The sequence below is a fragment of the Oncorhynchus masou genome, chromosome 28 (genome assembly GCF_036934945.1).
Source record: "Oncorhynchus masou masou isolate Uvic2021 chromosome 28, UVic_Omas_1.1, whole genome shotgun sequence".
NCBI classification, from domain to species: Eukaryota; Metazoa; Chordata; class Actinopteri; order Salmoniformes; family Salmonidae; genus Oncorhynchus; species Oncorhynchus masou.
Window position 1 is genome coordinate 28,564,821 of NC_088239.1, and position 22,998 is coordinate 28,587,818.

Sequence of the window (22,998 nt, forward strand, 5' to 3'; positions counted from 1 at the left end):
GAAGGTATGAGCAGAGGGAAGAGATGATAGGATGGAAGAGGAGAGAGTAGCGGGGAGAGAGAGCGAAGGTTGGGACGGCGCGATACCATCCGAGTAGGGGCAGTGTGGGAAGTGTTGGATGAGAGCGAGAGGGAAAAGGATACAAGGTGGTGGTCGGAGACTTGGAGGGGAGTTGCAATGAGGTTAGTGGAAGAACAGCATCTAGTAAAGATGAGGTCGAGCGTATTGCCTGCCTTGTGAGTAGGGGGAAGGTGAGAGGGTGAGGTCAAAAGAGGAGAGGAGTGGAAAGAAGGAGGCAGAGAGGAATGAGTCAAAGGTAGACGTGAGGAGGTTAAAGTCGCCCAGGACTGTGAGAGGTGAGCCGTCCTCAGGAAAGGAGCTTATCAAGGCATCAAGCTCATTGATGAACTCTCCGAGGGAACCTGGAGGGCGATAAATGATAAGGATGTTAAGCTTGAAAGGGCTGGTAACTGTGACAGCATGGAATTCAAAGGAGGCGATAGACAGATGGGTAAGGGGAGAGAGAGAAATGACCACTTGGGAGAGATGAGGATCCCGGTGCCACCACCCCGCTGACCAGAAGCTCTCGGGGTGTGCGAGAACACGTGGGCGGACGAAGAGAGAGCAGTAGGAGTAGCAGTGTTATCTGTGGTGATCCATGTTACCGTCAGTGCCAAGAAGTCGAGGGACTGGAAGGAGGCATAGGCTGAGATGAACTCTGCCTTGTTGGCCGCAGATCGGCAGTTCCAGAGGCTACCGGAGACCTGGAACTCCACGTGGGTCGTGCGCGCTGGGACCACCAGATTAGGGTGGCCGCGGCCACGCGGTGTGGAGCGTTTGTATGGTCTGTGCAGAGAGGAGAGAACAGGGATAGATAGACACATAGTTGACAGGCTACAGAAGAGGCTACGCTAATGCAAAGTAGATTGGAATGACAAGTGGACTACACGTCTCGAATGTTCAGAAAGTTAAGCTTACGTAGCAAGAATCTTATTGACTAAAATGATTGAAATGATACAGTACTGCTGGAGTAGGCTAGCTGGTAGTGGCGGCGATGTTGACACTACACTAATCAAGTCGTTCCGTCGAGTGTAATAGTTTCTACAGTGCTGCTATTCGGGGGCTAGCTGGCTAGCTAGCAGGTTGATTGCGTTACGTTACCTTAAAAGAACGACAATAGCTGGCTAGCTAACCTAGAAAATCGCTCTAGGCTACACAATTGTCTTAGATACAAAGACGGCTATGTAGCTGGCTAGCTACGATCAAACAAATCAAACCGTTATACTGTAATGAAGTGAAATGAAAATGTGATACTACCTGTGGAGCGACGCGGAATGTTGACCGGGTAGTTGAAGTTCAATTCGGTAGAGGTTGGCTAGCTGTTGGCTAGCTAGCTAGCAGTAACTCCTACGTTAAGGACGACAAATAGCTGGCTAGCTAACCTCGGTAAATTAAGATAATCACTCTAAGTCTACACACTCTAAACTACACAATTATCTTGGATACGAAGACAGCGAAGACAACTATGTAGCTAGCTGACACTACGCTAATCGAGTCGTTCAGTTGAGTGTAATAGTTTCTACAGTGCTGGTGGACAGTGGATGTTAGCTAGCTGCTTAGCTAGCTGCTGGGCAGATACGTTAGGACGACTAAATACGATAATTATGCAATTATCTTTGATACAAAGACGGCTATGTAGCTAGCTAAGAAGAAATTGCTAAGATTAGACAAATCAAACCGTTGTACTATAATGAAATGTAATGAAAAGTTATACTACCTGCGGACCGAAGTGTAGATGCGACCGCTCGCTCCAACCCGGAACCGGAAAGGTTCCCCATGGAGTTCAATGTACCTTAAATAATAAAAAGTAATAAATATATATACAATTACTTGGCGATAGGGAGGGAGGAGGCATGCCGCCGGCTTGATGCTAAAAAAGTGTATTGCCTCCGACTAGCAGCTGTAGTGTTGCTGGCCGGGAGTATGGCAGGTCATGGGCGGGTGAGATGCGTGAGGAATACGGCATGTGAATGGCAGGAGCACGGCTGCGGCATATCGCTAAGGCCTGTGAATGAGGCAATGGACAAAAAGCTGTCGCACAACCCCTCTGGAGGGGCGCCGGCCTCGCGATTGCTCGTTGCTAACTTGTTGCTAGCTAGCTAAACAAAAGACTCCAAGTTAAAGTGTATTGTTAGCTAGTTAATGTTAGCTGGCTGGCTCACTAGCTAACGTTACGTGTATTATCTGTTTAGAAAATATTATTTGTACCTCAGGAAGCAATTTGTATTGCTCGTTATAGCCTAATGTTAGCTAGCTAACTTACATTGAACCTAGTTGATTACCTTTAACTAGCTATGATAATCGGTTTGTATTGCTAGTCCTGGGATTATGGTTAATTGTTTAGCTAGCTAGCTAGCTACATGCGTAAACAAAAGACTCCTCTTTGCCAGATGATTACATGACCCATCAAGTTAGCTAGGTGTGTCTGGCGGTGATTAGGGCCATCTATTGTATAATAATGCTAAAATATTTGTATCACAAATGAGTCTTTCAGCATCAGTAGAACACACCTGACTCTCCTCTACCAGTCATACAAGGAGAATGGTCAAATGCCTCCCATCAAAAAGAGAGCTGGCCCAAGCAAGCACAGGTTACATCTGAAGCATAAGGACTTGCAGCGAGTTGTGAACTTCATCAACAACTATGCATAGAAAAATGCAATAGTTTTAGGAGGATGCCACCCTTGACACAAAAACTTTGGTGGAAAGCGTCGCTACAAGGAATTGATGACAACACTTGGTATGTAAAGCATAAACAACATACATTTTGATTATTTCATTTACTTCCAACATAAATTGCCACAACTTTTATTGATTTCACATTATTTGTGTGTTTTTCAGAGGTATGTGTCGTCTAGCTGTCTTCCTTCAGGAATCTGTGGAGAGAATTGCTGCCCCACATCTTGAGCACTAAGCCTAGAACAGACCTGTGCTGGCAGTGCGGGAAGAACAACTATCATGTCTTCAGATCTGCCAATCTGCCAGAAGCTGTTAAATTAGCGAAGCTGAAGAAGCAAGAGCAGCATCTCCTGCTTGTTCAGAGTGAGCTCTCTGTCTACCAGGAGATGGTTGCTGACTGTCAAGACAACCTGTCAAGACCTGCAGTTGTCTCTGAATGTGTTTGTTTTTTATGACCGTGGTTTTCGTTCTACTTACATTTTTTTTACTTATATTGATATTTGTATTTTCTGTAATTTCTGTAATTCAGGGCTCATTTGTAAAAGAGACCGTGGTCGCAGTAAGACTCCCTGATAAGTTAAAGGTAATATATATATATATATAATATATATATATATATATATTTATTTATTTATTTATTTATTTATATATATATTTATATATATATATATATATATATATATATATATATATATATATATATATATATATATATATTACCTTTAACTTATCAGGGAGTCTTTTGTTGCACATTTTGTTACATTACAGACTTGTTCGAAAATGAATTTAAAAAAGAAAAAGAATCTCCTCAATCTACACACAATACACCATAATCAGGCAAAAGAGTTCAATCTTGGTTTCATCAAACCAGATAATCTTGTTTTTCATGGTCTGGAAGTCCTTTAGGTGCCTTTTGGCAAACTCCAAGCAGGCTGTCATGCGCCTACTCCTGAGGAATGGCTTCCTTCTGTCCAGTCTACCATAAAGGCCTGATTGGTGGAGTGCTGCAGAGAATCAATCGCTCCGCCCTCAACTTGTGCTGTTTGTTGCTACTTGGCTATCTGCCAAACATTTAGGTTTTTATCCTTGCTCAACATTTTTCATTAGACTTTTTCCCCCGGACGCTTTATCTGGACATGGTTCTATAGGACCTCCGCCAGCCGAAAAAGCTAGGTAGTAGCATTAATACTGTGCCATTTAATTGCAGTCGCTGTACTCATAATATACAGGAGAACTATCGCCTTATGATGAGGATAGCCATGTTGCAAGCACAGCTTCAGATGCAATCGTTAGGCAAGGGCAATTTAAGTGTAGGAAAGGATGAAACTGCGTCTTGTGCCACCAGTAAGTACAGATATTAGTATATATCCCCCCTCACAGTCCCCTCAGCTAGACAATTTTCTCAAGGCTTCTGGAAAGAAATGCTGTTGGCATGCTCAACCGGTGTCACTCATTCAGCTGACAGAAACCTTCAACCGGTTCTCCCCATTAAGCAACGAGTCAGAGTCAGAGGCCGAGCCTTCTCAGGTCTCTCCTCTGCCCGTTACGGGGTCTGTTCCGCCGAAGCTTCCCATCATTAGCTCTGATAAAATGTAAAATCCTAGTCATTGGCGACTCCATTACCCGCAATATTAAACTTAAAATGAATCATCCAGTGATCATACACTGTTTACCAAGGGGCAGAGCTAATTTGAAGATGGTGATTGCTAAGGCTAAAACTGACGAGTGTAGAGAGTATAAGGATATTTTTATCCACGTCAGCACCAATGATGTTAGGATGAAATAGTCAGAGGTCACCAAGCGCAACATAGTTTCAGCTTGTAAATCAGCTAGAAAGATGTGTTAGCATCAAGTAATTGTCTGTGGCCCCATCCCATTTAGGGGGAGTGATGAGGTCTTCAGCAGTCTCACAATTCAATCGCTGGTTGAAAACTGATTTCTACCCCTCCCAAAAGATAGAAATAGGGCCAATTATCTACAAATTCTGGGACTCACCCACAAATGGGACCAAGCCTGGCCTGCTGTTGCACCTTCTTCCCAACACTGTCTGTGTGGGTGGACCATTTCAGTTTGTCTGTGATTATACGCAGAGGAACTTAACTTTCCACCTTCTCCACTACTGTCCCTTCAATGTGGATTCGGGGGTGCTCCCTCTGCTGTTTCCTGAAGTCCACAATCATCATCTTTGTTTTTTTGACGTTGAGTGATAGGTTGTTTTCCTGACACCGCACTCCAAGTGCCCTGAACTCCTCCCTGTCGGCTGTTTCGTCGTTGTTGGTAGTCAAGCCCACTACTGTTGTGTCATCTGCAAACATGATGATTGACTTGGAGGCATGCATGGCCACGCAGTTGTGGGTGAACAGGGTGTACAGGAAGTGGCTGAGCATGCATCCTTTTGGGGCCCCAGTGTTGAGGGTCAGTGAAGTGGAGATGTTGTTTCCTACCCTCACCACCTGGAGGAAGCCCGTCAGGAAGTCCAGGCCCAATTGCACAGGGCGGGGTTGAGACCCAGGGCCTCCAGCTTGATGAGCTTGGAGGGTACTATGGTGTTGAATGCTGAGAAGTAGTCAATGAACAGCATTCTTACATAGGTATTCCTCTTGTCCAAATGGGATAGGGCAGTGTGCAGGCGATTGCATCGTCTGTGGACCTGTTGGGGCGGTATGCAAACTGAAGTGGGTCTAGGGTGGCCGGTAAGGTGGAGGTGACATGATCCTTGACTCATCTATCAAAGCACTTCATGATGACAGAAGTGAGTGCTATGGGGCGGTAGTCATTTAGTTCAGTTATCTTTGCCTTCTTGGGTACCGGAACAATGGTGGCCATCTTGAAGCATGTGGGGACAGCATACTGGTATAGGGAGCGATTGAATATGTCCATAAACACACCAGATGAGCAGAAGGACTTGTGTTCCTGTATGTTGTTACACCATGAGTCGTTAATCATGAAGCATACACCCCCACCCTTCCTCTTCCCAGAGAGGTGTTTATCTCTGTCTCTGATGCATGGAGAAGCCCGGTGGCTGAACTGATTACGACAACATATCCCGAAAGAGCCATGTTTCCATGAAACAGAATGTTACAATCTCTGATACCTCTCTGGAAGGCAACCCTTGCTCGAATTTCATCTTCCTTGTCAAGAGACTGGACATTGGCGAGTAGTATACTCGGGAGCGATGTGTGATGTGTATGTCTACGGAGCCTGACCAGGAGGCTGCTCCGTCTGCCCCTTCTGCGGCGCCATTATTATGGGTCGGGTTCTGGGATCGACCCAAAACTGCCAGTTTAGTGGAGTCTGCCAGTAGCACAGTCAGTGTTGTCAGCTCAGCTATCCCCATTGAGACTGTCTGTGCCTCAATCTAGGTTGAGCAAAACAAAACATGGCGGTGTTCGCCTTAGCGATCTCACTGTAATAAAGACCTCCTCCATTCCTGTCATTATTGAAAGAGATTGTGATATTTCACATTTCAAAATAGGTTTACTTAATGTTAGATTCCTCACTTCCAAGGCAGTCATAGTCAATGAACTAATCTGATCTAATGTGAACTAATGAACTAATCTGATCTTGATGTGATTGGCCTGACTGAAATATGGCTCAAGCCTGATGAATTTACCATTAAATGAGGCCTCTCCTCCTGGTTACACTAGTGACCATATCCCCTGCGCAACCCACAAATGTGATGTGATACTAACATTTATGACAGCAAATTTCAATTTAAAAAAATGTGTTTCTTGTTTTGTTTTATGTTGCATATACACTCACTCCCTGAACTTGCTTCCTGATTCTCGGCGCACATCGTTACACCTTCCTGAAGACAAATAAGTATATGAAATGCTTCAGTTTGGTTTTAGACCCCATCATAGCTCTGAGACTGCACTCGTGAAGGTGGTAAAAAAACACATTTTAATGGTGTCAGACCAAGTCTCCACATCTGTCCTCGTGCTCTTAGACCTTAGTGTTGCTTTTGATACCATCGAATGCCACATTCTTTTGGAGAAAACCCTAATTGGTCTACATGGACAAGTTCTTGCCTGGTTTAGATCGTATCTGTCAAAAAGATATCTGTTGATCTCTGTGGATGGTTTGTCCTCTGACAAATCAATTATAAGTTTTGGTGTTCCTCAAGGTTCTGTTTTAGGACCACTGTTGTTTTTACTATATATTTTCCTCTTGGTGATGTCATTTGGAAACACAATGTCAACTGTCACTGCTATATGGATGACACACAGCAAGCTGTACATTTCTATGAAACATGTTGAAGCCCCAGAATTGCCTACCCTGGAAGCCTGTGTTTCAGGTTTCCTTTAAACCTTGACAAAACAGAGATGCTTGTGTTTCAGGTTTCTTTTAAACCTTGACAAAACAGAGATGCTTGTTCTAGGTCCCAAGAAACAAAGAGATCTGCTGTTGGATCTGACAATTAATCTCGATGGCTGTACAGTTGTCTCTAATAAAACTGTGAAGGTCCTCAGCGTTACTCTGGATCCTGATCTCTCCTATGATGAACATATCAATAATATTTCAAGAGCAGCCTTTTTCCATCTTCGTAAAAGCTCATCCAAAGCCAGTCATTTCAAGATTAGACTATTGCAATGGTCTACTCTCTGGCTACCGAGATAAGGCACTAAATAAACTGCAGCTAGTGCTAAATATGGCTGCTGGGATCTTGACTAGAACCAAAAAATATGATACACTGGCTTCCTGTTGTTCCTGGGGATGATTTCAAGGTTTCAAGGTGATTTCAACCTATAAATCACTACATGGACTTGCTCCTGACAATTTGGTCCTACCGTACATACCTGTACGTATGCCATGGCTCTATTACGGGGGCCGAGTCACTGGCTTGCGCTCGCTCTCCCATCCTTCCTGTCTTTGGGCTCGTGCTGTGGGGGAAATCTTTGTGGGCTATACTCGGCCTTGTCTCAGGGTAGTAAGTTAGTGGTCAGTTGTTATCCCTTTAGTGGTATGGGGGCTGTGCTTTGGAAAAGTGGGTGGGGTTATATCCTGCCTGGTTGGTCCTGTCCAGGGGACGGGGCCACTTTGGATGGGGCCACTGTCCCACAACCCCCCCTGTCTCAGGCTCCAGTATTTATGCTGCAATAGTCTTTGTGCTGGAGGTTAGGGTCACTGTCATATCTGGTGTAATTCTCCTGTCTTATCTGGTGTCCGGTGTGATCTTAGGTATGCTCCCTCTAATTCTCCCATCTCCACCTGGCTTGACAACTCCTGGCTGCCCCAGTTCACCTGGTCGTGTTGCTGATGGTCAATCCAGTTTCTGCTGTTCTGCCTGTGGGTATGGAAGCCTGACCTCTTCGCTGGTCATGCTACTTTGTCAGGGACCTGCTGTTCTTCTTCTCTCTGTCTCTAGGTTCTCTTAGGTTTCTTCCTAGTTTCCAGCTTTTCTAGGGAGTTTTTCCTTGCCACCGTGCTTCTACATCTGCATCGCTTCCTCTCTGGGATTTTAGGCTTAGTTTCTGTATAAGCACTTTGTGACAACTGATGTTGTAAAAAGGGCTTTATAAACACATTGATTGATTGAAGTGTTTCCAATGACATCATCTGTGCGCATTGTGGGATTTTAGTCAATTATCAGTAGGCATTGCCTACTAATTGTCTAATAATTGGTTGATGATGTCATTGGAAACACTTATCTTCGTCTGTATTTACTACAAAACATAGAAATGCGTAATTTTCACGTATGTTGATGTTGGGGTGGTGCTGAAGATAATGAAGACATTTTAACCTCAAAGTATATTTGTTTGAAATTGCATTTGTTTTTAGCTGTATAGATTATGTGTTTTGGATGTTTTCAGTGTATTTTGCATTGTGTACTAAATACATTTAAAAAATGACTGATTAACTCTGCTAATTTTAACATGTTAAAAAGGTTAAATAAGGAGACAGAGTGCTAGTTTCTCTGTTATTTTCTTCCAACAGTCACTGACCAGCATATGAATGAGAGGCGTGTGCCTGCAGTAGTAATACTCTGGAAGGATGGCTCAGAAATAAGAAATAATTATTTTTAAAACACTTGAATTATAATACTCAGGTAGGCTAAGTTACCTTTTTACAGAATGGCATTACAGAATTTGCATTCCATATGTGGAACCATTGCTACTACATCATGTTAACACCACCTTTTTCACATGCGAGGAGAAGTTTCACGTGGTGTTTTCTTATATGTAAAACTGCAAATGTGATTCTTTACATGTGATTGTTTTATACATGTGAAAATGCAATTCCATGTGAGAAAGTGAGATTTTCACATGTGGAATTTGATTATCAATGTGATTTGATTATCACATGTGAACTTTTGATTCCACATGTGATTTTCACAATTAGAGAGAGAGTCCCCCCTGGGCCCTGATTGGGACCCCTTCGGCCCACACATCAACCACAGAGATGGTAGAGTTGTGAGGTATGAAATTGCCAACTATTATTTCTAGGCTAACCTAAATAAATGGAAATAGTTTTGTTTTACAAATGCATTTTTTTAAATACCATATTTCAAATGAATGCTTGACAGTCATTATTTCCAATTAATCATCTTTATTTTGTTGTTGTTCAAGTTGCTCCTGTAAAAGAAAAAAATAATTGTCAACCGCATTTCATTCTGTCATTCCACACTATAGTCTACCTTTCTCTTCTACAGCAGATATATTCCAGCCGTGCCTTTTTTATCTTCAAGTCAACATTTTGCATTGATACCAGTTTGTGCTTAATATCAGTCTCTATCTGTCTCTTACCTCTTTAATATCAACCTGGAAAAAAACAAAATGGAAAATGATGAGTTGGTATTCATGTTGGAATCTAAAAGGAGACAGATCCTGTTGTTCATTTTCCCTGCAGTGCAGACATTTTTCGGTAGACTAGAGCATGAACGTTCAGCATGCACTCATTGGTGTTGCTAATTATAATGTATATAAATGTTAATGTCTTATTTCACCAATAATTACACCACTTACCTTAGGGTCCAGCAGCATAGGGTCAGGCAGAGTTAGTGGGTCCGGCCGAGGTGCACATCTCGAAAGAGGAAGGGTAGATTCCCTAATGAAATACATTAAAGACATGGTATTCATTAGCCCTCATTGAATTGCCACTAAAGTACTTTCTAAAGTCAGCCTAAACTACAGATTCTTACCTCTAAAGGCCTCTCAGAACATGCTGAGATGGTCTCCTCCTCCACATCATGCTCATCCTTCCCCTATAAACTCACTAACTTTAATGCGTTCAGTTGGCAATTCTTCCAGAATGTGTTTTGATCGACCGGTCACTGAAATAAAGAGATGGAAAAATATAAACATGGATTCATCTCAACAATAAAGAACACATGGATCCAAACATTAAATGTGATACGTCTACCCTTTATATGAAGCAGCACCTGTCTAGGGTGGCAGTCATGTCAGATGAACTACCCCCAACGATGCCTTCCATTATTTGTCTCCCTTTATTGTGGTGTAGAACCAACTCCTCTGAATGAATAAAGTGCAACAAATCATATAATCAGTCAAATTGGCATTTGAACCCCATTTAAAACCTGTGGTTAAAATTGAAAAAGGGCAGTCCATAAGCGCAGGTGAATGATATCAAACATCTGGAAAGATTCTGTATGGAGAAATGGTCCAAGATCCCTCCCAATGTGTTCTCCCATCTCATAAATTGTTTCTGAAAAAGTCTCATATCCTCCCATTATTATAAAATATTTCATGTTTATTTTTTTTTGTATATAATTTAGCTCAGTATTTGCATTATTTATTTTATACAGTCTTTTTTGCTCATCTTTAACAAGGGATCCAATAATTCCGGACCCCACTGTATATTAAAGTCCTGCATCGGGATGGATACCCATGGTTCCCCGTGGTTGACCCGCCATTATGTACCATTTTGTGAGCAGTGAGACAGACAAAGCCTAGGTCAGGGCTGCTTAATTCTGGTACTGAAGGGCCAAGACACTCCTAAGGCATATTCAATACACCAATTGTGTTGCAAAACGGTTCTTAAATGAAAGTAAATGAAACTGGGAGGGACCTACCTGAATTTGTCCAATAGAAACTCTTGTTTTATTTGCAACTGTTTGGACTAAGATGTTGTACCCCTGGTTTTTGATTTTAACTGGTAGTTCATTGCAACCTGAAAAGAAAAAGAGAGCCACACACTCTAGGGGCTCAGATGCAGTAATTTAATACCAACGTTTTGACTGTCAAACTGTCTTCATCAAATAAAATTCTATTAGTCACATGCACCGAATACAACAGTGAAATGCTTACTTACGAGCCCCTAACCGACAGTGCAGTTTAAAAAAAATGAGGATAAGAATAAGAGATACAAGTAACCAACAGCAATAGTTTTGGGAGTTTTGCTTTAAGCAATCAGAGTATATGGTCATTTTTAGATATACATGGAAAAGTTGATAATTTCATAACGAGGACAGCAATCACTTTTGCGAGCATCACTGCATGGCCGAAGCGAGATAGTTGTAAATGGCCAGGTCGTAGTTGTGGCCAGGGTGTAGTTGTAAATGAGAACTTGTTCTCAACTGGCCTACCTTGTTAAATAAAGGTGAAATAAAAATAAAATAAATAAACATGTAGGTAGAGTTAATTAAAGTGACTATGCATAGATGACAACGGAGAGTGGCAGTGGTGTGGAGGGGGGGGGGGTGCGAATAATCTGGGTAGGCATTTGACTAGATGTTCAGGAGTCTTATGGCTTGGGGGTAGAGGCGGTTTACAAGCGTCTTGGACATAGACTTGGAGCTCCGGTACCGCTTGCTGTGCGGTAGCAGAGAGAACAGTCTATGACTAGGGTGGATGGAGTCTTTGACAATAATTAGGGCCATTCTCTGACACCGCCTGGTATAGAGGTCCTGGATGGCAGGAAGTTTGGCCCCAGGGATGTACTGGGCCGTTCTCACTACCCTCTGTTGTGCCTTGCGGTCGGAGGCCGAGCTGTTGCCATACCAGGCAGTGATGCAACCCGTCAGGATGCTCTCGATGGTGCAGCTGTAGAACCTTTTGAGGATCTGAGGACCCATGCCAATACTGTCATGGTATGCTTGGACCATGTTAGTTTGTTGATGATGTGGACACCAAGGAACCTGCTCTACTACAGCCCCGTCGATGAGAATGGCAGCGTGCTCGGTCCTCTTTTTCCTGTAGTTCAAAATCATCTCCTTTGTCTTGATCACGTTGAGGGAGAGGTTGTTGTCCTAGCACCACACGGCCAGGTCTCTGACCTCCTCTCCATTGGCTGTCTCGTTGCTGTCGGTGATCAGGCCTACCACATCACCAGGACAATCATCTGTAATCATGGCCAGCTGTGGCATGATTTAATTGGTAGATTTACAACTATCAATATAACATTAAAAAAGCATGAATGGATTACATACAATCATAAATACAATTAGGCTACATCATATGCTCCTATGTTCTCATTTTTATTAATGATTTGGGAAATGGGATGCAACCAGCAAAGATACATCTACATGCAGATGTTACAGCCATATATTCATGTGCTTCTTCTCTGGTTCAGGCTGTTGAAGAGCTCCAGACTACTTTTCAGAGGACGGAGGAGTGTAAATTACAGAGGAGCGTAAATGCCTTTTTTTGTGGCTGGATCTTGTTGTTGTATGTTATTGTTGTATGCTTAAATTCTGTAATGTATTGATTGTTGCTGCCTTCTTGGCCAGGTCTCCCTTGAAAAAGTGACTCTGGGGCCTCCCGGGTGGCGCAGTGGTTAAGGGCACTTCACTGCAATTGCCCAGGCTCTGTTGCAACCGGCTGCGACCGGGAGGTCCGTGGGGCCAGCACAATTGGCCTAGCGTCATCCGGGTTAGGGAGGGTTTGGCCGGTAGGGATATCCTTGTCTCATCGCGCACCAGTGACTCCTGTGACGGGCCGGGCGCAGTGCACGCTATCCAAGGTTGCCAGGTGCACAGTGTTTCCTCCGACACATTGGTGTGGCTGGCTTCCGGGTTGGACACGTTCTTAAGTTGTGTGGTCGACAGCAGCAATAATGAGTGAAGGGAAGGATACAAAATAACAGAAGACGTAGCATTTCCACAAGGAATGGTAACATAGAATGACATTTTAAAACCACACACAAAACCCAGGAAAGAGATTTTCCAGCAAATACTGAATTATGAAGAAAGGTATAAGAACAAACAAATCAACTGGCAGGCAGCAACCATAGCATCTTATTGTGTGAGTCGCGTTCTTGCTAAGCATAAGTTGTTCAAAGATGGGGAGATAAGCATCAAAAGTTGTTCAAAGATGGGTAGATAAGCATCAAAAGTTGTTCAAAGATGGTGAGATGATCAAGGAAGCATTTATTGAGGCAGCAGACTCGCTGTTTGGGGATTTTAAGAATATGACTGAAATTATGGCTGCCATTAATGACATTCAGTTGTCCAAAAATACAGTGACAAGAAGATGTGAGGGAATAGTGGAGAACCTCGAGGATCAACTGAAGATGGATGTTGGCAACTGTGAGTGTTTTTCCTTCCAGTTTGATGAGTCCACAGACATGGTAGATGTGGCACAGTTATACATTTTCATCAGAATGGTATTTGACAACATGAGTACAAAGGAGGAACTATTCGCCATTTTGCAACTGAAAGGACATACAAGGGGCGAAGATATTTTTCAAGCTTTCATGGAGTTTGAAAACAAATTTCAACTGCCCTTTTGTAAACTTGTCTCCATTACTACCGATGGGGCACCAGCTATGGGGATGACCAGGGATGTTCTCTTGATAAGTGCGTGAACTGGACCATTTTCCTGTCCTGCTAACCATTTAAAATGTAATAAGTACTTTTGGGTGTCAGGGAAAATGTAGTGAAGTAAAAGTACAAAAAGTCAAAAAAGACAAATAGTCAAGTAAAGTATAGATACCCCCAACAAATGACTTAAGTCAGGTGTGCCCAACCTTCTTTGACGTAAGATCTACTTTTTCATTTGCCCTGCTGATGACATCTAGCAGTCTCTAAATTTAAACCAACCATCAAAATGTATGGAACGCAACACACCACTCCACTGAGTATGGACCTGCTGCTATGATACCTATTTGACACCCAAATATAATGTGGACCAATAACATGTTTTCCACGAATACGTGCAACTAATTTCATTTCCTACCTTAGTGTGACTTTTGGCATTGGGTGGAGGCTAGTTGTTTTTCATAGTCAGGGCTGTAGCAGCTTGTTGCAAGTCTCATACAGGCCACAAGGTGGTCATCAGGCATAGCAGATCTGTGTTTGGACTTCATTATCTTCATGTGAGAAAATGTAGGTAGGTTGATCCGAAAAGTGCTGATAGAGAGCACATCGTTTTAATGTTGGGATACTCCTCCTCTAGCAGTAGCCCCCAGAACTCTTCCTTCCTCTCTGTGGTTGCCCTGGATTTCAGCTGAATGTCATTTTGAAGGGTGAGAATTTCAGTTTATGCTATAGTTGTGTCCATCTGAAAAAGTGATCCCATTTTGGAGGCAACGGCTTCCACATTTATGTCTGTGCCAAACGGAAAGCACATATTAGTGGCAATAGGCACAAGTGATGCAAACGACTGTCAACTCAAAATGTACCTCTGCTCGGCCACTGCACATCCGTGTGCAGCAGCAGGTCCGTGTGCTCCGCTTCAGCCTCTTCTAGGTGAGCGCGAAATAGCCTCCCCTGTAGGCTTCTTGCTCGAGTAGAACACGCGGTCTTCATTGTAACATCCAGCACCTCTTTCATGTTTAACATCTTCCCTCACAAAGCTTGCTGATGAATTACGCAGTGATAACGAAGAAAGTCTGGGAAAGAATCATCTTGTTTGCACAATGCAACGAACCCACTAATGCGGCCTACCATTGGCCGGACTCACTAAACGGATGGTTCGTTTGTAAATTATGTTGGAGTGTTCCCCCATCTGGCCGTGCAGTCGGGTTTGTTTTCCTCTTGATACTACCCATCCCGGATCCGGGATCGTGATTACAGCCTCAGGCTCATTAGCATAACGCAACGTTAACAATTTCTGAAAATCGCAAATGAAATGAAAATAATATGCCTGCTCTCAAGCGTAGCCTTTTCTTAACAACACTGTCATCTCAGATTTTCAAAATATGCTTTTGAACCATAGCAAATCAAGCATTTGTGTAAGAGTATTGAAAGCTAGCTTAGCATTATGCGTAGCATTTAGCACGCAACATTTTCACAAAAACCAGATAACCAAATAAATAAAATCATTTACCTTTGAAGAACTTCGGATGTTTTCAATGAGGAGACTCTCAGTTACATAGCAAATGTTCAGTTTTTCCTGAAAGAATCTTTGTGTCGGAGAAATCGCTCCGTTTTGTACATCACATTTGGCTACCGAAACGAACTGAAAATTCAGTCACCAAAACGTCAAACTTTTTCCAAATTAACTCCATAATATCGATCGAAACATGGCAAACGTTGTTTAGAATCAATCCTCAAGGTGTTTTTTCACATATCTCTTCATTGATATGCCGTTCGTGGAAGCCTGCTTTCCCCTCAGAATCCCATGGAAAAATACCAGCAGCTGAAAATGACGCACCAATTTCGACGGAGGACACCGGGCGGACACCTGGAAAATGTGGTCTCTTATGATCAATCTTCCAATGATATGCCTACAAATACGTCACAATGCTGCAGACACCTTGGGGAAACGATAGATAGGGCAGGCTCATTCCTGTCACATTCACAGCCATATAAGGAGACAATGGAAAACAGAGCCTCAAAAATCCTGCTCATTTCCTGGTTGCCGTTTCATCGTGGTTTTGCCTGTAGCTCCTGTTCTAGGGCACCCACGGACAATATCCAGAGTTTCAAGAGGTTTTAAATATAAGGAATTTGAAAATATATATACTTTTACTTTTAGAAATGAAATTGACTTTTGATAGTATATTTGAAAACCAAGAACTATTAGACTTTTAATGAAGTAGTATTTTATACTTTTATTTTAAGTCATTTTCTATTGAGGTATACTTACTTTTACGCAAGTAGGACATTTTGGGACTTTTTCCATCACTGCTCCTAGGTCGCGCGGAAATGGCTAACGTAACAGGATAAATAAAAGTAAACATTATAATGGTGGAATACACCATCGTGGAAACAGGTGCTGCACGACTGAAGTTCCCGGTTTGGAATTTTGGAGTCATTGTGGACAACAACCGTGAAAGTGCAAACAGGTATTTGTTTACAATAATTCAGTTAATTATTACATTGTCAGGCTTTTATTCATTTAGAACATACGCAGGCCATATGCAGTTTGAACCCATGCTGGTAAACGTTGAGTATCCAAAAGCCTACCAAATGAATGCAGGCTATTTTTGCAGCCTACAGCCTATTTGATCCTGGGAATTGTTTATTTAAGTTTCAATTAAACTATTTGATTATCTAAACAATATTGAATGTAAATATATTGTTATGTCAGCTATAGGCTTTCATTAGGAGGCTAATTAGACGGCTATTTTTCAAAGCGATTGGAGTTGTCAATGTGCCGCATCGCATTGTGAAGATAAGAAGATAGGCCTATCGTTTGTAATTCATGGCATGGTTACTTTTATCCAAATAGACATGAGGCTAAATTAAATCAGGAAGGGAAATAGTCTAATAGCTTACTACTCTGAAGTCATAAAAGCAATTCGATATATTGATGTTATTTGGCGGGTCACGGATCGGGTCTTGGAACAATTCTATGCGTGTGGGTCAGATTGCGTAGAAAAGTCTGTCCTGAAGTCAAATTTCCGGTGGGGCTCGGAATTGATGTGGCCAGTTCAAGGCAGGTGTGGCTCCAAGAAAAACTGATCGGTGCAGGACTCTACTGTATATGATCTTTCCTCATGGAAATTAAACTCTGGATAAAATATCTTTAGAAAAGGCTTTCTCCCCCTGCCGTTTATGTCATTTTGCTTGTGTATACTGCTCTGGTGTCAATTCCTCTTGATGTTGACTAAAATCTTTGTGGAAATGTACACAAGAAACTGTGAAGGTCCAAGTTTGCCCCTGCCTTGTCCTAAACTGTATCTCAAACAGGTGAGCATACTGAACAATAGAGGCCAGGGATTTAACACAATGGATCCTTTGTGCAACCAGATTCAATGCTGACATCATATTTAATCTCTATGAATCTCAAACAGTACCTGATATACCCACAAAGACTGAAGAAAAGGGCAAACTGCAATTCAGTCAGAGGGGATAGTAGACATGAAAAATAGCTTTTCTGCAGTATAATAGTCGATTCTTGAGAATTTCTCCTCCTTCAGTTCCCTCGCCAACAGCAGTGGCTTTAAGTGACCGTTTGTAGCAGACACCAGGCGATGCTGATGATTGGAGGAGATAGCTGGAGTCAGAATGCATTGGCTGAGTCTGGTCTGGCAGGAGTCAGATATTGGACAGAGAAGAGGAGGTATGGATAATACAGCTCGGCTGGGGCAGGAGGCACCTGGGCAGCCTGCAACAAACGTGGCTGAAATCTTTGATGAGACTACTCCATAACCCAGGCCTGTCCTGAGTGAATTCCTCCATGTTATCTCAAACTGAATAAGGGGGAAGAAATAAAGGATATTTTTATCAGACTGGGCTGGGCTAAAGAGAGTAGCTATTCTGCTTGAGCTGGCGATATCTATTCTGACCCTGCTCCCTGCCTCCAGATAAGAGCAAGCTCACTGTAAGAGCAAGCCCCTTGTTGTATCCTTGTCCATCCGGTTTATCACAGATGCCTGGCCTCATCTCTTTCCAGCTGAGAGAATATATGCAAAGAGAGTTCATAATGCAGGATCAGATTGAGGATGCAGTCACTCAGAATTCTGTTTTGTTTCTGAGAAAGGGTTTGTTTTCTGACGGCCAGCCTATGACTTGGGCAAGTTATCTGTGGAGCAAATAAATTGTGCTCTAGCAACTCCTTGTGGTGGGTCGGGCGCCTGCTAGCCCACTTCAGTTGCCAGTTGTACGGTGTTTCCTCCGACACATTGGTGCGGCTGGCTTCTGGGTTAAGCAGCACTGCGGCTTGGCACGGTCGTATTTCGAAGGATGCATGGCTCTTGACCTTCATCTACCCCAGTCCGTACAGGAGTTGCAGCGATGGGACAAGACTGTTATTCTATTCACAGTAGTCACAAACCAGGTTTCCATCCATTTTTGCAGATGAATTACCTAACACCGGGCTGATGGAAACCGGAAATGTCAATACAATTTCATACATTTCAACATACAATTTGTTTGTTTTTTCGCCATGGTGGGATCTTTTTGTGTCTGTACAATTAATTATGCGAGAAATGGCGGGGGATATCATAACCATCATGTCAAAGTAAACGTGGAGTCACGCGATGATATGTTGTGTGGTCCTCCCAGTATGACTCGGGGAAGCATGCAGTTTAGGGTGAACGTGCATAATGCTCCTTTCCAATAAATATCAAGGATCTTATTCTGGAAACATGATGATCGATGCTTGGATGCTGATGGACAAATAAAAATAATCGTATCATAATAGTATCATCATGTAGGCTAGCCTACCCGCACTGTGTCTGCAAGTAGTTGACTAGAAGACCAGAGTGGGCACATTTACTATATTTACCTTTATTTAACTAGGCAAGTCAGTTGAGAACAAATTCTTATTTTCAATGACGGCCTAGGAACAGTGGGTTAACTGCCTGTTCAGGGGCAGAAAGACAGATTTGTACCTTGCAACCTTCCGGTTACTAGTCCACCTCTCTAACCACTAGGGTACCCTGCCACAAGAGTTTTTGTGACAAAACCATCAGTAGAGTTGAAAATGCGATGGAAACTCATTTAACTTGTATTTTTTATTCAATACATGGGAATTTAATCCCAAAAGTCAGTTCTATGTGCACAATGTCATCACGCACAGCTTTTTATCCGTAACAAGTCAGTTTGATGGGAACACATTTTTGGTGGGAAAATGTGCATTAGGTTCTCTTTCAGTGTATCACATATTGGAAATCACCTTAGCGCATTTCACTACAGGAAGTAACCCATCACACAGTGTCTGAGACACAGGTCGAGGGGTGAAGGAGGTGAGCCCCTCCCTCCCTATAAGGGACCACTTGCCCGCCCACTGGTCATTCTTGCCTGCTCACTGGAAACTCATTAACTACGGTCCTGAAGCTCTCCTCCGCACGACTTGAAACCTGTCTTCCTGTTTAACTGTTCTCAAGCGAAGCGTGAGGTTAACTCTGTGGAACGTAGGACTTCAGCTCTCGTCATTTTGACTGAAAGGGACGTTTTTTACTTAATGTGGAATGAGCTATTTTGCTTTACTACATCTCCTGTGGTTGCTATCATCACACAGTTAGCAACTGAGACTTATTTGTCTCTTGCTGGAAGGCTTGGCTAACCCACTAGCTTTTCTACCTAGCTAACTCTCCTCTCGATTAGTTTGACCTACGAGCCCTGTGTCATGTTGACTAGTCTGACCGTCCTAAGCGTCACAGCTCGATGAATGAGAGAAACGCTATGTTCATCGAGAGACAAAGGAAGCACAATTTTTCTCCTCGACTATTAGCACATGAGGTGAATGCTAGCTAGCTTACCCTTTGCCCGAGAAATACTATATCACGGAAGACATGGCGCCTGCTACCTCTACACAGGGAGAACATAACAAAACCAACCCACACGGACAGAGGTTTTGGATGGGTACCCCACAGACATCCACCTGTTGTTTCAGGATTTAGCGGCGGGAGATGGAGGCCTCAGAAGAGCATTTTCACACAATGACAAATACAGGCTCATCGATGTCTGCAGAAGGGCAGTGGTCAGGTTCGGTATCAAAGGCAGTTGTGCGTGAAAAGCGCAGTCGGGCAGCCGGTTCTGAGATACTGGATCCCACGCGCCTGGCACCGAAGATCATACCACCATATATTTGTTAGTCATTTTCAAGCTGCAAAAGTGGTCTATTCTAATGTTGAGGTGATTCCATGTCCGTCATGAATTTAATTCTAAGCTAAAGGCTATGTTAAGATTAATATCTGAGAGCCCTCCAAACCATGTGCTAATGATCATATGTTTAGACTAATTCAACTAACTATTGTAGTTTTTGGTTCTTCATCAAATATTTGCCAGCCATCAAATAAATATTTGTTTACTTTCAAATATCTTGCATACATTCAGATATGATTCGTTTTTCTTGAGCAGTGTGCAAAATACTTTCAAATATTATCTGGTTTTCTGAGATCTGTATTTGAATATCCCCAAAAATGAGTGCCTTTTAGTTGAAACTCAATATTAACTATATTTGACAGTTTGTCCTATCCCATATGTTATATATCGAAAACAGTAGTTGAAAGAGAACTCAAGGTTACTTTTGTAACCCAGATTCTCTGATAAAATGAGTGAGATGTATCACTGCTTTTCCCTCCTCGCAGAGCTCAAGAAAGAGAGACATGCTTAATAATGACCATTGGGCAGTTGCGAGTGGTACCTTATAGGGAGGGATGGGCTCACCTCATTGGCCACTCGACCTGTCTGTCACCGACAGACTGTGTGATTGGTTACTTCCTTAGTGAAAGGCAATTTAACATATTGATACATCTTACTAATTATCGGAGAACCCGGGTTACGAAAGGAACCTTGCGTTTTATTCAGATTTTCGAATATTTGCATGAAAAGCTTTTGCCAATTGGATGGAAACCTAACTACAGACTGTATCTGAGGCCAAGTTCAGAGGTGCTAATCTACAACACGGTGAAAGGGAAGTTCCCTTGGGGGTTTGGCCAAAGGTAAAAACTGATTAATGTGTTTTGACAGGTTAAAAGCAACTGTGAATTTCCTTCAGAGGACCCCATGCCAATAGAGGTTTGAGGAAACAGACACATTTTGTAAAACATGTCACATAGTCTACACATGTCAGCTTACATGTGTTTGCGGTTATGGAAATGTCAATCCAGAAGTCTATTGTACCTTGTCCTCTCATTTGATGGCAGTAACAGAAGTTTAATGTCCAATTGGAACTGAGGCATTGGTAAATGAATGGCACTCCATTAGCGCTCAGCCATGTGGAACATTATTTTATCACTTCAATTAGCCGCCTTTCTTCACCTTCATTTCTCTCCATTCAGTTATTGCTGTAACGTGAGAATGAAAATGAAACTACGCCAGCCATATTCTTCTCCAAATGTTAATTCAGAGCGGGCTACAAGACACGTTGAAGATGTTCTTTAGACAATTTCACTGTACTTCACATAGGTTTCAATAATGCCTTATTGAAGTCTAACAAATGGAGAACACGCTTTGTAAAGATACTGTAACGATCCTAGCCTTGGTAAGTGTGTTGAGAGCAAAGGCTTTCATTCTAGTGAGACTCAGTGGACAGCATGCTTGACTCAGGACCAGCAGAGTGTTGGCCATGGGATTTGAGTGTTCTCCTTAGACATTTCGTCTCCTATGGTGCTATTCTGAAGGAACCATGTGAGAGACAGCGAGAGAGAGAGAGAGAGAGAGAGAGAATGCTTTTTTACCATTTTTCTTTTTTAAGACATTAATATAAGACATGACTGCTGAACACCAACTATCAATCACTGAGATCATGTATTTTCAGGTAGAGATATGTCGCAAGCAACTGCTTTCTATCCCTCTTGCGCAATCCCTCTTATCTCCATCAACGAGGTCTCCATGTCTGCACTACACAAACCAGACAAGTAAGCGGGCGCGCAAAGGATTATGGTCATTAATTACCACATTTTCTGTGCTAAACTTTTACAAATATATATATATTTTCTTAGCCCATTTTCTCCCCAATTTCAAGGTATCCAATTGGTAGTTAGAGTCTTGTCTCAGCGCTGCAACTCCCGTATGGACTTGGGAGAGTCGAAGGTCGAGAGCCATGCGTCCTCCGAAACACAATCCAACCAAGCCGCACTGCTTCTTGACACAATGCCCACTTAAACCAGAAGCCAGCTGCACCAATATGTCGGAGGAAACAGTGTACACCTGGCGACCGCGTCAGCATGCACTGCGCCCGGCCCGCCACAGGAGTTGCTAGTGCTCAATGGGACAAGGACATCCATGCCGGCCAAACCCTCCCCTAACCACGGTGGACCAATTGTGTTGCCAGAGAATTAAATGTTAATTTCTCTACCATAAGCCGCAACCAACGTCGTTTTGGAGAATTTGGCAGTACATCCAACTGGCCTCACAATCACAGACTTGATGTCAACTTTGTCAACAGAGTGTCCCATGATGTGGTTAAGGTATGGGCATGCATAAACTACAGCTCCTAAGGCCCATTGTTGTACCATTCATCTGCCACCATCACCACAGGTTTCAGCATGATGATGCACAGCCCCATGTCACAATGATCTATACACAATTCCTGGTAACTGAAAATGTACCAGTCCTTCCATGGCCTGAATACTCACCAGACATGTCACGCACTGAGCATGTTTCAACGTGTACAACAGCGTGTTCGAGTTCCTGCCAATATCCAGGAACTTCGCACTGCCATTGAAAAAGGAGTGGGACAACATTCCACAGTTCACAATCAACAGCCTGATCAGTTCTATGCAAGTGAGATGTGTTGCACTGCACATGAGGCAAAAGGTGGTCACACCAGACACTGACAGGTTTTCTGATCCACGTCCCTTCCTTTTTGTAAGGTATCTGTGACCAATAGATTCATATCTGTATTCCCAGGCATGTGAAATCCATAGATTAGGGCCTAAGGAAATGATTTAAAAATCACTGATTTCCTTATATGAACTGTAAAATCTTAGAAATTGTAGCACGTTGCATTTCTATTTTTGTTCATTATGTGTGTGTGTGTATATATATACAGTTGAAGTCAGAAGTTTATATATACTTAGGTTGGAGTCATCAAAACTTGTTTTATAAACCACTCCACAAATTTCTTGTTAACTAACTATAGTTTTGGCAAGTTGGTTAGGATATCTACTTTGTGCATGAAACAAGTAATTTTCCCAACAATTGTTAATAACAGACAGATTATTTCACATATTCACTGTATCACAATTCCAGTGGGTCGGAAATGTACATACACTAAGTTGACTGTGCCTTTAAACAGCTTGGAAAATTCCAGAAAAGGATGACATTGCTTTAGAAGCTTCTGATAGGCTAATTGATATCATTTGAGTCAATTGGAGGTGCATTTGTTGATGTATTACAAGGCCCACCTTCAAACTCAGGGCCTCTTTGCTTGACATCATGGGAAAATCAAAAGAAATCAGCCAAGATCTCATAAAAAAATTGCCGACATCCACAAGTCTGGTTCATCCTTGGGAGCAATTT

General features: G+C 42.6%; 1 protein-coding gene and 1 long non-coding RNA gene across 2 annotated transcripts in view; one reads left to right on the forward strand and one right to left on the reverse strand.

The window, feature by feature from the left end:
• Positions 1-9,707: 9,707 nt before the first annotated feature.
• LOC135518561 (uncharacterized) lies at positions 9,708-15,235 on the reverse strand. The gene is made up of 3 exons (XR_010452169.1): positions 14,966-15,235; positions 9,880-10,011; positions 9,708-9,785 (listed from the first exon to the last, which is right to left on the reverse strand). It is a non-coding gene; the product is annotated as an uncharacterized LOC135518561 (long non-coding RNA).
• Positions 15,236-15,501: 266 nt separating this feature from the next.
• The window catches only part of malrd1 (MAM and LDL receptor class A domain containing 1), a 208,268-nt gene continuing 200,771 nt past the window's right edge, over positions 15,502-22,998 (forward strand). Inside the window, exon 1 of the mRNA XM_064941836.1 lies at positions 15,502-15,926. The gene's annotated coding sequence lies outside the window, so the exon portion shown is untranslated. The remainder of the gene's footprint in view (positions 15,927-22,998) is intronic.